A 13,479-nucleotide genomic window follows, 5' to 3' on the forward strand; every position below is an offset into this window, starting at 1 on the left:
CTTGTACTTGTGTGACTGGACAGCTGTGTCCACATATACATTTAGTATTTTTTTTCTTCTCAAATGTCTTTCAGTGTTGGATCCCAGGTTGCTATTTAAGGACTATTTGTAGTCCTATGTTGTTTGTGCCTGCCATCTTACGGTTCAGTATAAACAAAGGATAGGTGGACTCTACTTGAAGCTGTCTGGGCATGTGGCACACACCGTGGGAACTGCCTTGTTTATCAGACATACCTTTTAAGACCACATGCCAAGTTTTGCAACCCTGTCAATGTAAACAGGAAGAGAGACAAGGTGGAAGAGAGGCAAGGTAATGAATTCCTACTTGGGAGAGATGTTGTACCCAAATTACACTACAAGGCATGGTGGCAAAATTGGTTCTCCACATGTTAAGAAAATAAAAGAGATTACAGTTATAAGGTCGATGTAATTGTCCACTTATGATAATAATTTAAGCCACTGGAGTGATGTCCATGTGTTGTAATTTTACCTTTGCGGTATCACATGAATAGTCTACTGTAGCCTATGCCATTAACATCACAGAGGCCTCAAAAAAGCCTTTTGGGGACAGTCAGGAATTTGCTATAATCTTCCCCCTAAACCAACCTGGTCTCAGAGCATTTCGTCTGATTCTGTACGTAAAGTTAGCTAGCTGCCTAATGTTAGCTAGGCTAGGGGTTAGGGCTAAGGTTAGGGTTAAGTTTAGGAGTTAGGTTAAAGGGTTAGCTAACATCCTAAGTAGTGCAACTTAGCTAAAAAGTAGTAAGTAGTTGAAAAGTTCCTAATTAGATACGATGCTAAAGTTGTCTGTGATGAGATTTGAAGTCACAACCCTTGGGTTGCTAGACATTCGTATTACACACCTACCCAACCACCCTATTTTCATTTCTGCCATACCAAACGTAACATATCATACACATTTTGTGTCCTGGATTTACATTTACATCTAGTCTATGAGACCAGGCTGCCTAAACAACAACCAAACTACGACCCACAGTTTCCATTTGACATCTTTTTTAACCTACTCCTAACATTATAGTGTTTTATCCTCTTTTTGTGCATGACACAGAATGACAGAACAACAGATTTTTACCTTGTCAGCTCGGGGATTCAAACTTGCAACCTTTCGGTTACTAGCCCAACACTAACCACTAGGCTACGCTGTCATCTAGTTCTTGCTTAATCTGGGATAGAATCCTCGAGGCGAAAGAAAACAGATGCTGCTACATTTTTTCCCTAAAAGTTTTGTTGACTATTAATTAGGCTTACCCCAACAGATGATGCTTTTAGTGCACAGACTCTCTTAATACAAATAATGCCTTGCATTTGCCCAGGACAAGAAAGATAAGAGCGTAAGATAGGGTTTCAAAATGTAATTGATGCTCTTTTATTATCTTAATTAGTTGTGCTTTGATGTCATGGACTTGTTCTGTTTATGTACTTCAGTGAAGCTACAATATCTGGGGATCAGTGCAGATAGTTAGCCTGCGCCACCAGATTGTTAGGCCCCTGAGCTAAAGCCTATAGGGTATTAGCTCGGGGAGCTTATGCAAGTCTTTAGGTCTCAGGCAAGGTTTCTCATCATCATTTACTCAACCACCTCCGCTACACATACATGAGCACACCTAACAGGCTGAACTCTTAAATGCTCTACGTATTAGGATTTGGAAACTAACAAAAGCAAAAGTGGTATAATGAAATAGATGTCTGTCTTTGCTCATCAACATGTTAGCTAAAATACCCAAGTGGCCTTCTTTAATCTAAGGTCCCATTATTATCAAAAATAGAGTGCGCAGCGTCAGCCAACGGATGCTTCAATAATTCAAATTCATCGTTTGGCTTATTTGGAGGATTTGTGGGTGAAATTGAAGTTGAAATAGAAAAAAAGAGAAGTCCCAAAACAGTTTCCCTGGCTTCTGTATTTGTTATGAGGAGTAACAAAGGATGCCGTCCAAATGCTTCCTTTCCCAAGGAGAGATCGGAAAACTTTCAAGTGCCGGCCCCTCCTTCCCTGCTTGTTTATTATTTAAACTCTGAAAAGTGTTTTATGTCAGATTTTAAAATGGCTGCTCCAATGGAATTGTCTCTAGGCCATTTCACTCCAAGCTTCCACAGTGACTCATGAGCCACCGATGACAAGTATTTGCTATAATTGTGAAGATTTGACATATACTGAATAAGAGCAGGTCATTTTCATTTTAAGAAAGAAGTCATCCTCCTTTTGTCACCAAATTACATATTGACCATACATTGACCTCCGTGATTCCCTGGTCCAAGTCATTGATGGATCCTAAGAGTTTGCAAAACGAAAGCATGACTACATTGAGTAATGTCTATTCACCGCTTAGCATAATCAATTAGTGCAAAATAACAGGACCACTGTCATCAAAATATTGTGGGCCTTAACTTGTTGCTTTCTTCGATACAATTCTGTAAAAGGCACATGACAACCTACTTGAAGTTTGTCAAAAGGCACCTAAAGGACTCTCAGACCATGAGAAATTAGATTCTCTGGTCTGATGAAACCAAGATTGAACTCTTTGGCCTGAATGCCAAGCGTCACGTCTGCAGAAAACCTGGCACCATGAAGCATGGTGTGGCAGCATCATGCTGTGGGGATGTTTTTTAGTGGCAGGGACTGGGAAACTGGTCAGAATTGAAGGAATGATGGATGGTGCTAAATACAGGGAAATTCTTGAGGGAAACCTGTTTCAGTCTTCCAGAGATTTGAGACTGGGATGGAGGTTCACCTTCCAGCAGGACAATGACCCTAAGGATACTGCTAAAACAACACTCGAGTGGTTTAAGGGGAAACATTTAAATGACTTGGAATGGCCTAGTCAAAGCCCAGACCTCAATCCAACGGCTTCACCGTGGGGATGGTGTTCTCAGGGTGATGAAAGGTGTTGGGTTAGCTAAGTTTTAGTCTCATCTGACCAGAGTACCTTCTTCCATATGTTTGGGGAGTCTCCCACATGGCTTTTGGTGAACACCAAACGTGATTGCTTATTTATTTCTTTAAGCAATGGCTTTTTTCTGTCCACTCTTCCGTAAAGCCCAGCTCTGTGGAATGTATGACTTTAAGTGGTCCTATGGACAGATACTCCAATCTCCGCTGTGGAGCTTTGCAGCTACTTCAGGGTTATCTTTGGTCTCTTTGTTGCCTCTCTGATTAATGCCCTCCTTACATTTACATTACATTTAAGTCATTTAGCAGACGCTCTTATCCAGAGCGACTTACAAATTGGTGGATTCACCTTATGATATCCAGTGGAACAACCACTTTACAATAGTGCATCTAAATCTTTTAAGGGGGGGTTAGAAGGATTACTTTATCCTATCCTAGGTATTCCTTAAAGAGGTGGGGTTTCAGGTGTCTCCGGAAGGTGGTGATTGACTCCGCTGTCCTGGCGTCGTGAGGGAGCTTGTTCCACCATTGGGGTGCCAGAGCAGCGAACAGTTTTGACTGGGCTGAGCGGGAACTGTGCTTCCTCAGAGGTAGGGAGGCGAGCAGGCCAGAGGTGGATGAGTGCAGTGCCCTTGTTTGGGTGTAGGGCCTGATCAGAGCCTGAAGGTACGGAGGTGCCGTTCCCCTCACAGCTCCGTAGGCAAGCACCATGGTCTTGTAGCGGATGCGAGCTTCAACAGGAAGCCAGTGGAGAGAGCGGAGGAGCGGGGTGACGTGAGAGAACTTGGGAAGGTTGAACACCAGACGGGCTGCGGCGTTCTGGATGAGTTGTAGGGGTTTAATGGCACAGGCAGGGAGCCCAGCCAACAGCGAGTTGCAGTAATCCAGACGGGAGATGACAAGTGCCTGGATTAGGACCTGCTCCGCTTCCTGTGTGAGGCAGGGTCGTACTCTGCGAATGTTGTAGAGCATGAACCTACAGGATTGGGTCACCGCCTTGATGTTAGTAGAGAACGACAAGGTGTTGTCCAGGGTCACGCCAAGGTTCTTAGCACTCTGGGAGGAGGACCCCATGGAGTTGTCAACCGTGATGGCGAGATCATGGAACGGGCAGTCCTTACCCGGGAGGAAGAGCAGCTCCGTCTTGCCGAGGTTCTGCTTGAGGTGGTGATCCGTCATCCACACTGATATGTCTGCCAGACATGCAGAGATGCGATTCGCCACCTGGTTATCAGAAGGGGGAAAGGAGAAGATGAATTGTGTGTCGTCTGCATAGCAATGATAGGAGAGACCATGTGAGGATATGACAGAGCCAAGTGACTTGGTGTATAGCGAGAATAGGAGAGGGCCTAGAACAGAGCCCTGGGGGACACCAGTGGAGATAGCACGTGGTGCGGAGACAGATTCTCGCCACGCCACCTGGTAGGAGCGACCTGTCAGGTAGGACGCAATCCAAGCGTGGGCCGCGCCGGAGATGCCCAACTCGGAGAGGGTGGAGAGGAGGATCTGATGGCTCACCGTATCAAAGGCAGCAGATAGGTCTAGGAGGATGAGAGCAGAGGAGAGAGAGTTAGCTTTAGCAGTGCGGAGAGCCTCCGTGACACAGAGAAGAGCAGTCTCAGTTGAATGACCAGTCTTGAAACCTGACTGATTTGGATGAAGAAGGTCATTCTGAGAGAGATAGCAGGGATGGCACCAAGGACGGCACGTTCAAGAGTTTTGGAGAGAAAAGAAAGAAGGGATACTGGTCTGTAGTTGTTGACTTCGGAGGGATCGAGTGTACGTTTTTTCAGAAGGGGTGCAACTCTCGCTCTCTTGAAGACGGAAGGGACGTAGCCAGCGGTCAAGGATGAGTTGATGAGCGAGGTGAGGAAGGGGAGAAGGTCTCCGGAAATGGTCTGGAGAAGAGAGGAGGGGATAGGGTCAAGCGGGCAGGTTGTTGGGCGGCCGGCCGTCACAAGACGCGAGATTTCATCTGGAGAGAGAGGGGAGAAAGAGGTCAAAGCACAGGGTAGGGCAGTGTGAGCAGGACCAGCGGTGTCGTTTGACTTAGCAAACGAGGATCGGATGTCGTCAACCTTCTTTTCAAAATGGTTGACGAAGTCATCCGCAGAGTTTTGGTGGATGGCCCTCTCTTGACAGGTTTGTTGTGGTGCCATATTCTTTCCATTTTTTAATAATGGATTTAATGGTGCTCCGTGGGATGTTCAAAGTTTCTGATATTTCTTTATAACCCACCCCTAATCTGTACTTCTCCACAACTTTGTCCCTGACCTGTTTGGAGAGCTCCTTGGTCTTCATGGTGTCGCTTGCTTGGTGGTGCCCCTTGCTTAGTGGTGTCGCCGACCCTGGGGCCTTTCAGAACAGGTGTATGAGATCATGTGACAGATCATATGACAATTAGATTGCACACAGGTGGACTTTATTTAACTAATTATGTGACTTCTGAAGGTAATTGGTTGCATCAGATGTTATTTAGGTTCAATTCTTAAAATATGTAGCCAAGATAGTCAACCCAGCAAAAAAAATCACATTCTGGGAGTCATAGGATCCATTGAGGACTTCTTGCAAACTGAATTGTTCGCATTCATCAACATAATTTCAATAACATATTTCAATATTACTTCTGAGGCCCGAGGTAAGTCTGGTAAAGATGTGGTAAAGAGCCACATCGTAGGACTCTAGTGCCATGCACAAGAGTCCTCACTTTTTTAAGAAAACAAATTCTACTTTCTGACAGCAATAAAGGTGTGGATTTTACCAAAGCTTGTGCTGATATAGGAAAAGCAGCATACATACCTGTCTGATAAAATGAATCTTTCTGGGGAAGTAAGATTAACAGTGAAGACTGGAGCAATTAATCACAGACTCTAACCACATCTCTATTCACAGTTTTTATGCGAGAAAAGTCATACTGTATAAAAAAATAATTTTTTAATTACATTTTTTATTTCACCTTTATAAATAAATAATCATGACAGCTGTGATAGAAACAGGAAGTTTCGCTACCGTTTAATAAATGCCGACAGGTCATTTGGTAGGATCTTTTTGTGCCTGTAAAATATATTATGCAAGAAATGGAGGTGTAAACGCCTTTATACACAAATGTTGATATAACAACCACCATATCAAAGTAAACTTGGAGTCACACGATGACATGGTGTGTGGTCTTCCCACTTGAGTAACTTTCTATTAAGGTATGTATACTTTTGATTATTGCATTTTTTTTTATCAATTCCCCATTACATGTGTAACCAGTAGGCCTAGTAAATGTGTCGTTAAACCCTGTAATTTGGTTACATTAATATCTGTTAATAATGCATGTATTACAGTCATTTACCATTCTCGAAGTAGAAACGTTGTTTGCAGAGTTCAAAACCTGCTGCACTTGTGAGAAACAAATTTGTGTTTACTTCATAATCATCATTAAGGAGTTTTGTCAATGTCTTATGTTTGTATTTGTATTTATTACGGATCCCCATTAGCTGCTACCAAGGCAGAAGCTACTCTTCCGGGGTCCAGCAAAATTAAGGCATTTATACAATTTTTACAACGTTACAAAACATTCACAACAGATTTCACAACATATTAAGACTGTGCCCTCAGGCCACTACTCTTCAACCACATATATTCAACACAAAATCATGAGTACGTGTGTGTATAGTGCATATGTTTTTGTGTGTGTGTACAGTATGCATGTCTCTGTGCCTTTGTTTGTGTCTCTTCACAGTCCTCGCTGTTTCATAAGATGTATTTTTAAATCAAATTTTACTACTTGCATGAGTTACTTGATGTGGAATAGAGTTCCATGTAGTCATGGCTCCATGCAGTACTGTGCGCCTTCCAAAGTCTGTTCTGGACATGGGGACTGTGAAGAGAATTCTGGTGGCATGTCTTTTGGGGTATGCATTGGTGTCCGAGTTGTGTGCCAGTAGTTCAAACTCTCACCCAATGTGGTACAGATCTGCTATTTTTACACTTTAGAACCGGAACCCCCATCAGGAGATAGCCAGCAAACTAGCTACTGGCTAGTAGTCAGTTAACCACTGCTAGCGGTCATCACCATTAACTCGGACATCAGCCAGCCTCAGCCCGGTCAATTCCTGCCAGTCTGCACAGTGCGATATCAACCCAGAGCATATCGGACTGCTTTTTCTCTACCACATCTCCGGATTCCTACCGCACGCTCTGAACCTTTAGACCGGATCATCGCAGCTGGCTAGCTGCTATCCGAGTGGCTACTCCTGGTCCATCAGCCAATTATTGGGCTACAATACCTATTTTGCCTGGACCCTTTTACTGCCGACACGGAGCCCAGCTGATCCATCATGACTGGTCTGCCGACGTAACCGTCCGAGGGGGTTTCAACAGGCTCTTCCGTTGCGACGTCCCTCGGAGGCCCATCTTCTAGCCTGCTAGCACCGGCCCACTAGCTGTCTGAATCGCCGTGTCTCCAGCTCGCCTAGCTACTCACTGGTCCCCTATGATCACTTGGCTACACATGCATTTTTTACATTTTTTACATTTTAGTCATTTAGCAGACGCTCTTATCCAGAGCGACTTACAGTAGTGAATGCATACATTTCATACATTTTTTCTCCATACTGGTCCCCCGTGGGAATCGAACCCACAACCCTGGTGTTGCAAACACCATGCTCTACCAACTGAGCCACACGGGACATGCCTCTCCCTAATGTCAATATGCCTTGTCTATTGCTGTTTTGGTTAGTAATTTTTGTCTTATTTCACTGTAGAGCCTCCAGCACTGCTCAATATGCCTTAGCTAGCACTTATTTTCCACCCCCCACACATGCAGTGACCGCACCTGGCTTAAATGGTGCCTCTAGAGACACAACTCTCTCATCGTCACTCAATGCCTAGGTTTACCTCCACTGTATTCACATCCTATCATACCCTTGTCTGTAAAATTATGCCTTGAATCTATTCTTCCACGCCCAGAAATCTGCTCCTTTTACTCTCTGTTCCAAACGCACTAGATGACCAGGTCTTATAGCCTTTAGCTGTACCCTTATCCTACTCCTCCTCTGTTCCTCTGGTGATGTAGAGGTTAACCCAGGCCCTGCAGCCCCTAGCTCCACTCCCATTCCCCAGACATTCTCATTTGTTGACTTCTGTAACCGTAAAAGCCTTCATGCATGTTAACATTAAAAGCCTCCTCCCTAAGTTTGTTATATTCACTGCTTTAGCACTCTCTGCCAACCCAGATGTCCTAGCCGTGTCTGAATCCTGGCATAGGAAGGCCACCAAAAATCCAGAAATTTCCATCCAAAACTATAACATTTTCCGACAAGATTGAACTGCCAAAGGGGGCGAAGTTGCAATCTACTGCAGAGATAGCCTTCAGAGTTCTGTCATACTATCCAGGTCTGTGCCCAAACAATTCGAGCTTCTACTTTTAAAAATCCACCTTTCCAGAAACAATTCTCTCACTGTTGCTGCTTGTTATAGACCCCCGTCAGCCACCTGCTATGCCCTGGACACCATATGTGAATTGATTACCCCCATCTATCTTCAGAGTTTGTATTGTTAGGTGACCTAAACTGGGACATGCTTAAGACCCCAGCCATCGTACAATCTAAACTAGATGCCCTCAATCTCACTCAAATTATCAAAGAACCTACCAGGTACAACCCTAAATCCGTAACCATGGGCACCCTCTTAGATATCATCTTGACCAACTTGCCCTCTAATTACACCTCTGCTGTCTTCAACCAGGATCTCAGCGATCATTGCCTCACTGCCTGGTGCGTAATGTGTCCGTGGTCATACGACCACTGTCAAATGCTCACTAAAACACTTCAGCGAGCAGACCTTTCTAATCGACCTGGCCCGGGTATCCTGGAAGGATATTGACCTCATCCCATCAGTAGGATGCCTGGTTGCTCTTTAAAAGTGCTTTCCTCACCATAAGCATGCCCATTCAAAAAAAATTGAACTAAGAACAGATATAGCCCTTGCTTCACCCCAGACTTGACTGCCCTTGACCAGCACAAAAACATCCTGTGGAGTTCTGCATTAGCATCAACTAGCCCCCGCGATATGCAACTTTTCAGGGAAGTCAGGAACCAATATACTCAGTTACGAAAGCTAAGACTAGCTTTTTCAAACAGAAATTTGCATCCTGTAGCACTAATTCCAAAAAGTTTTGGGAATCTGTAAAGACCATGGAGAATAAGAGCACCTCCTCCCAGCTACCCACTACACTGAGGATAAGAAACATTGTCACCAACGATAAATCTATGATAATCGATCATTTCAATAAGCATTTTTTTACGGTTGGCCATGCTTTCCACCTGGCTACCCCTACCCCTGCCAATATCTCAGCACCCCATCCAGCAACTTGCTCAAGCCCCCCCCCCCCCGCTTCTCCTTCACCCAAATCCAGACAGCTGATGTTCTGAAAGAGCTGAAAAATCTGGATCCCTACAAATCAGCTGGGCTAGACAATCTGGACCCTCTCTTTCTAAAATTATCCGCCAAAATTGTTGCAACCCCTATTACTAGCCTATTCAACCTCTCTTTCGTATCGTCTGAGATCCCCAAAGATTGGAAAGCCCAAACTGTTATAGACCTATATCCATCCTGCCCTGCCTTTCTAAAATCTTTGAAAGCCAAGTGAAAAAACAGATCACCGACCATTTCGAGTCCCACCGTACCTTGTCCACTATGCAATCTGGTTTCCGAGCTGGTCATGGGTGCACCTCAGCCACGCTCAAGGTCCTAAACGATATCATAACCGCCATTGATAAAAGACAGTACTCTGCAGCCGTCTTCATCGACCTGGCCAAGGCTTTCGACTCAGTCAATCACCGCATTCTTATCGGCCGACTCAATAGCCTTGGCTTCTCAAATGACTGCCTTGCCTGGTTCACAAACTACCTCTCAGATAGAGTTCAGTGTGTCAAATCGGAGGGCCTGTCGTCCGGACCTCTGGCAGTCTCTATGGGGGTGCCATAAGGTTCAGTTCTCGGGCCGACTCTTTTCTCTGTATATATCAATGATGTTGCTCTTGCTGCAGGTGATTCTCTGATCCACCTCTACGCAGATGACATCATTCGGTATACATCTGGCTGTTCTTTGGACACTGTGCTAACAAACCTCCAAACGAGCTTCAATGCCACACAACACAGCCTCCAACTGCTTTTAAATGCTATTAAAACTAAGTGCATGCTCTTCAATAGATTGCTGCCATTCACCCTCCCGCCCGACTAGCATCACTACTCTGGACGGTTCTTACTTAGAATATTTGTACAACTACAAATACCTTGGTGTCTGGTTAGACTGTAAACTCTCCTTCCAGACTCACATTAAGCATCTCCAATCCAAAATTAAATCTAGAATCAGCTTCCTATTTCGCAACAAAGCCTCCTTCACTCATGCTGCCAAACATACCCTCGTAAAACTGACTACCCTACCGATCCTTGACTTCGGCGATGTCATTTACAAAATAGCCTCCAACACTCTACTCAGCAAACTGGATGTAGTCTATAACAGTGCCATCCATTTTGTCACCAAAGCCCCATATTCTACCCACCACTGCGACATGTATGCTCTCGTCGGCTGGCCCTCACTACATATTCGTCACCAAACCCACTGGCTCCAGGTCATCTATAAGTCTATGCTAGGTAAAGCACCGCCTTATCTCAGCTCACTGGTCACCATAGCAACACCCACCCGTAGCACGCGCTCCAGCAGGTATATTTCACTGGTCATCCCCTAAGCCAACACTTCCTTTGGCCGCCTTTCCTTCCAGTTCTCTGCTGCCAATGACTGGAACGAATTGCAAAAATCGCTGAAGCTGGAGTCTTATATCTCCCTCTCTAACTTTAAGCATCAGCTTTCAGAGCAGCTTACCAATCACTTTACCTGTACACAGCAAATCTGTAAATAGCACACCCAACTACCTCATCCCTATATTGTTACTTATCCTCTTGCTCTTTTCCACCCCAGTATCTCTACTTGCACATCATCATCTGCACATCTATCACTCCAGTGTTAATGCTAAATTGTAATTATTTCGCCTCTATATCCTATTTATTGCCTTACCTCCCTACTCTTCTACATTTGCACACACTGTACATAGATTTTTCTATTGTGTTATTGACTGTACGTTTGTTTGTGTAACTCTGTGTTGTTGTTTTTGTTGCACTGCTTTGCTTTATCTTGGCCAGGTCACAGTTGTAAATGAGAACTTGTTCTCAACTGGCCGACCTGGTTAAATAAAGGTGAAATAAAAAAAATAAAAAAAATATAGGAGGCAGACAAGCGGAGTAGAGAGATTAATGTGATTGAAAGAAACTGCATTTTCATCAGGATATTTTTTACAGGTATTTTTGTCGGCTTTAGGCCTTTGTATTTTATTTAGTTGATGATGGAAGTTACAGTATAGGCTGCTGCATTGGCCTGTCGGCTATCTCTGAGTTACATTACATTACATTTAAGTCATTTAGCAGACGCTCTTATCCAGAGCGACTTACAAATTGGTGCATTCACCTTATGATATCCAGTGGAACAACCACTTTACAATAGTGCATCTAAATCTTTCAGGGGGGGCAATCACCATGGTCTTGTAGCGGATGTGAGCTTCAACTGGAAGCCAGTGGAGAGAGCGGAGGAGCGGAGTGACGTGAGAGAACTTGGGAAGGTTGAACACCAGAAGGGCTGCGGCGTTCTGGATGAGTTGTAGGGGTTTAATGGCACAGGCAGGGAGCCCAGCCAACAGCGAGTTACAGAAATCCAGACGGGAGATGACAAGTGCCTGGATTAGGACCTGCGCCGCTTCCTGTGTGAGGCAGGGTCGTACTCTGCGAATGTTGTAGAGCATGAACCTACAGGATCGGGTCACCGCCTTGATGTTAGTGGAGAACGACAGGGTGTTGTCCAGGATCACGCCAAGGTTCTTAGCACTCTGGGAGGAGGACACAAGGGAGTTGTCAACCGTGATGGCGAGATCATGGAACGGGCAGTCCTTCCCCGGGAGGAAGAGCAGCTCCGTCTTGCCGAGGTTCAGCTTGAGGTGGTGATCCGTCATCCACACTGATATGTCTGACAGACATGCAGAGATGCGATTCGCCGCCTGGTTATCAGAAGGGGGAAAGGAGAAGATTAATTGTGTGTCGTCTGCATAGCAATGATAGGAGAGACCATGTGAGGATATGACAGAGCCAAGTGACTTGGTGTATAGCAAGAATAGGAGAGGGCCTAGAACAGAGCCCTGGGGGACACCAGTGGTGAGAGCGCATGGTGCGGAGACAGATTCTCGCCACGCCACCTGGTAGGAGCGACCTGTCAGGTAGGACGCAATCCAAGCGTGGGCCGCGCCGGAGATGCCCAACTCGGAGAGGGTGGAGAGGAGGATCTGATGGTTCACAGTATCAAAGGCAGCAGATAGGTCTAGAAGGATGAGAGCAGAGGAGAGAGAGTTAGCTTTAGCAGTGCGGAGAGCCTCCGTGACACAGAGAAGAGCAGTCTCAGTTGAATGCCCAGTCTTGAAACCTGACTGATTAGGACCAAGAAGGTAATTCTGAGAGAGATAGCAGGAGAGCTGGCCAAGGACGGCACGTTCAAGAGTTTTGGAGAGAAAAGAAAGAAGGGATACTGGTCTGTAGTTGTTGACATCGGAGGGATCGAGTGTAGGTTTTTTTCAGAAGGGGTGCAACTCTCGCTCTCTTGAAGACGGAAGGGACGTAGCCAGCGGTCAAGGATGAGTTGATGAGCGAGGTGAGGTAGGGGAGAAGGTCTCCGGAAATGGTCTGGAGAAGAGAGGAGGGGATAGGGTCAAGTGGGCAGGTTGTTGGGCGGCCGGCCGTCACAAGACGCGAGATTTCATCTGGAGAGAGAGGGGAGAAAGAGGTCAAAGCACAGGGTAGGGCAGTGTGAGCAGGACCAGCGGTGTCGTTTGACTTAACAAACGAGGATCGGATATCGTCAACCTTCTTTTCAAAATGGTTGACGAAGTCATCCGCAGAGAGGGAGGAGGGGGGGGGGGGGAGGAGGATTCAGGAGGGAGGAGAAGGTAGCAAAGAGCTTCCTAGGGTTAGAGGCAGATGCTTGGAATTTAGAGTGGTAGAAAGTGGCTTTAGCAGCAGAGACAGAAGAGGAGAATGTAGAGAGGAGGGAGTGAAAGGATGCCAGGTGCGCAGGGAGGCGAGTTTTCCTCCATTTCCGCTCGGCTGCCCGGAGCCCTGTTCTGTGAGCTCGTAGTGAGTCGTCGAGCCACGGAGCAGGAGGGGAGTTCCATGCGCTAATTTCTTTAGCTGCCAATGGATCACAGTGTAGGCTATCAATGTGTCCACATGGCAAAGGCTGGTGCTCTTGCATTAGTTTAATAAAACATTTCAGATTTTTTATCATTTTAATTCAGATTTTTATGCCACGTGACAATAAAACATTATTATTGAATTGAAGCTGTTCCACGAAAATGCGCATATAAAAATAGTCATAACTGGCACACAGGTAGATCGAAATGGTAGGATAAATTGTACGTTTCCCTAAACTTGAAATGCACAAGCTGCCTATGGTCTTTATTATAACACCCACAGGAGGTCGCA

The sequence above is a fragment of the Salmo salar genome, chromosome ssa08 (genome assembly GCF_905237065.1).
Source record: "Salmo salar chromosome ssa08, Ssal_v3.1, whole genome shotgun sequence".
Classification (NCBI taxonomy): Eukaryota; Metazoa; Chordata; class Actinopteri; order Salmoniformes; family Salmonidae; genus Salmo; species Salmo salar.